Source organism: Myotis davidii, unplaced genomic scaffold (genome assembly GCF_000327345.1).
Source record: "Myotis davidii unplaced genomic scaffold, ASM32734v1 scaffold514, whole genome shotgun sequence".
Lineage (NCBI taxonomy): Eukaryota > Metazoa > Chordata > Mammalia > Chiroptera > Vespertilionidae > Myotis > Myotis davidii.
Window position 1 is genome coordinate 173,081 of NW_006286236.1, and position 3,079 is coordinate 176,159.

The 3,079-nt window shown below is 51.2% G+C and overlaps 1 protein-coding gene across 4 annotated transcripts in view; it reads left to right on the forward strand.

The window, feature by feature from the left end:
- The window catches only part of PLA2G6 (phospholipase A2 group VI), a 41,587-nt gene that overhangs the window by 9,110 nt on the left and 29,398 nt on the right, over positions 1-3,079 (forward strand). The gene's annotated exons all lie outside the window — the stretch shown is intronic.

Sequence of the window (3,079 nt, forward strand, 5' to 3'; positions counted from 1 at the left end):
GTTGCAGCCCCAGCCAATCAGGTGAGAATTCAGGCCTGGCTCCACAGGGAAACTGAGGCAGAGGCAGCCTAGTGGGCAGGTGGGCAAGAATACAGTTCAGTGGCCACTCCAGACATAGTTTGAACAAAGCAGAGCTAGTCGGAGCTCGGGCTGCCCGTCCCCAGGCCTGCCGCTGAGGACTGCTGTTCCGGAGAGCACAGCTGGCCGGGGCAGGGGTCCACTCTCTGGAGGCCACTCATCCTTACTGTGTTTTTGTTTTTTATCCTCACCCAAGGATATGTTTTATTGACCCACTCTCTGGAGGCCACTCATCCTTACTTTGTTTTTGTTTTTTATCCTCACCCGAGGATATGTTTTATTGACTTTAGAGAGAGAGGGAGAGACGACAATGTGAGAGAAACACTGATCTGTTGCCTCCCGTACACGCCCCGATCAGGAGTCCAACTCGCAACCTTTTGGTAACGGGATGACACTCCAACCAACTGAGCCACCGGGCCAGGGCCATCCTTGCTTCTGAGGTGCCCTGCCCTGGGGGCTCCACACTCTCCACATGCAAATCATCCCCAAGTCCTATGAGTTCTAAGTATCCATTGACGGGATTCCAGCTTTGTCTTGGGAAGCTTGAGCCCTTCTCTGGTCAGACTTCCATCTCACAGGTTAAACCCTTTACCAGCAGTTTATTAACTACGCCTGCACTGGTGCACCTTATCGTCAGCATACTTCCACATGCGGTGCATCAGCGCATCCTCCAGCGGCCGGTGGAGGGGAGCGAGGCAGGCAGCATCTCCTCGTGTGGATGAGAAAACCGAGGCTCAGGAATGAGCAGGTTGCTCCCGGTTGCGCAGGAGACAGTGAGGAACCAGGATCTTGGCGTCATCTGGTTCTGCATCCATTTCTCTTCGTGGGCAGCTGTTTCCATGCGTTGAGACAGCACAAGAGCAAACTGGGTGGGGTTTCAAGCTAAGCTCATATCTCTTCTTGGAATTCCTGACATTCCTCACTTGGCTCTGGCGTCTGTCTGCTCTCCTCTCTAACCTGTTCCCATCCAAGCATTTCCGTGTCAGCAAAGGGCATCACCATCCATCTACATGGTTGTGCAATCCAGACACCCAGGAGTGATCCTGATTCCTCCGCCTCCCACAGCCCCACATCTGGGTCCTTAACAAATCCTGTTGGTTTTCCTCCCACGTGCACCCTGAGTCTGCTTCTCTGTCAGTCACACTTAGGTCGGGCATGAGTGATAGGAAGCCCCGCAGGGTAGTGGCGAAGCAGGATAGGATTTCCATTTTCTCCTAAGTGGCACCCGTGGTAGAAAGGGCTGATGTGGCAGCCCTGCTCCTCAAAGTCCTCAGGGGCCCAGGCTCCTTCTGTCTTGTTGCTCCCCCATATGTGGCTTCCGTTCCCTAGGCCACCACCTGGTCCCAGCTGGCCACATATGGTCCAGCTGTCACAGCCACCTTTCCAGCCAACAGGAAGGCGGAAGGGCATTCTCTTTAGGAACACTTCTTGGAAAGTTGCACATATGCCTTCCACCTAAATGCCTTTGGCCAGGAATTAGTCACAAGGGAGGCTGCATTCCAGTCACATTCTAATCCAAAATCAGGGGTCCTGTTACTCTCCATTTTGCTGCTGGCTCTCTTTTCAGGCCACGGTGGCTGTGTATGTGGACTCCTTGCTCCCTGCCTCCTGGGATGTTGCTCTGTCTGCAGTCTTTTTTAAAAAAACATATATTTTTTATTGATTTCAGAGAGGAAGGGAAAGGGAGACAGCGATAGAAACATCAGTGATGAGAGAGAATCATTGATCGGCTGCCCCCGAATGGGGATCAAGCCCACAACCTGAGCATGTGCCCTGACTGGTAATCGAACTGTGACCTCCTGGTTCATAGATCTATGCTTAACCACTGAGCTACACTGGCCGGGCACTCTGTCTGCAGTCTTGCCCTCCTGTCAGAATCATCTTAGAGGACAAATCTGATTACCACTCCCCTAATCAGCTCTTCAAGGGCTTCCATGTCCTTAACACATCAGCTGATGAGCACGGCTTGAAAGGGCCCCTCCTAGGGCCTTGCCTCTCCCTCTGGTCCCATGTCTGGCCTCCCCGTGCTCCTGGCCTTTGCCCAGACTCTCACCTCTGCCTAGAACACTCGCCCTCCTTTGCTGGCCTCACGTCTCCTGCCCTTTCCTGGCTTTCAGGCTAGAATAGGTGCCACTGCTGTGTGTCCCACTGGGATCCCATCCCTGCACCCAGTGGACTGCCTGCCTGGTGACTACAGACCCTGGGAGGGCAGAGGCTGGCTCTGTCTTACTCATCCTGGCGTGACTCCCTAGCACATGTCAGGTTTGTGCGATGAGTGTGAAATATCCATTCAGCTTTAACAGTATTTATCAAGGGCCGCGGTGTCCAGGCCCTTTGTCGGGGCTGGAGGGGTGAGCTGGGAAGCGTGAGCAGATGGCTGGAGAGTGGGGTGTTGGAGCGGAGGTTCTTATAAAGAGTTGCTGAAATGTCAGAGCCCAGGCCTGGGGTGTGCCCGGGAGTGAGGACCTCCCCACTGCTCTGACACCCTGCGGTGTGTAGAGAGAAGGCTCAGTATAGCAGCCATCCTTTTCAGGGGCTGAGACTCGGTCCTTTTAAAATTTATTTTATTTTTTAAACTTTTTTAAAGAATTGATTTCAGTTGCCCTGCGGGTGCTGGACCTGCAGCACCACAGACGCGACTACTGTGCTGGACCTGTGACGCCAGGGCACAGAGGAAGTGGCTGTTTCTACGCTCAGTGCTCAGAACAGTGGGCACTAAGAATGGTTTGTAGCCTGACATTCCTGGAAAAAAACAAAACAAAAACAAAGAACAAAACTTACACCCATCTGAAATTACCTTGCTTGCTTGTCTGATTCATGTTTATTGTCTGTCTTCTTGATATTTTTTCTTTTTTTTTTAAGTTGTATTTTTTATTTTTACATCTTACTGAAATTATTGGGGTGACATTAGTTAATAAAATTATATAGGTTTCAAGTGTACAATTCTATAATACATCATTTGTATATTGCATCCACCCAAAGTCAAATTTATTTCTGTCTC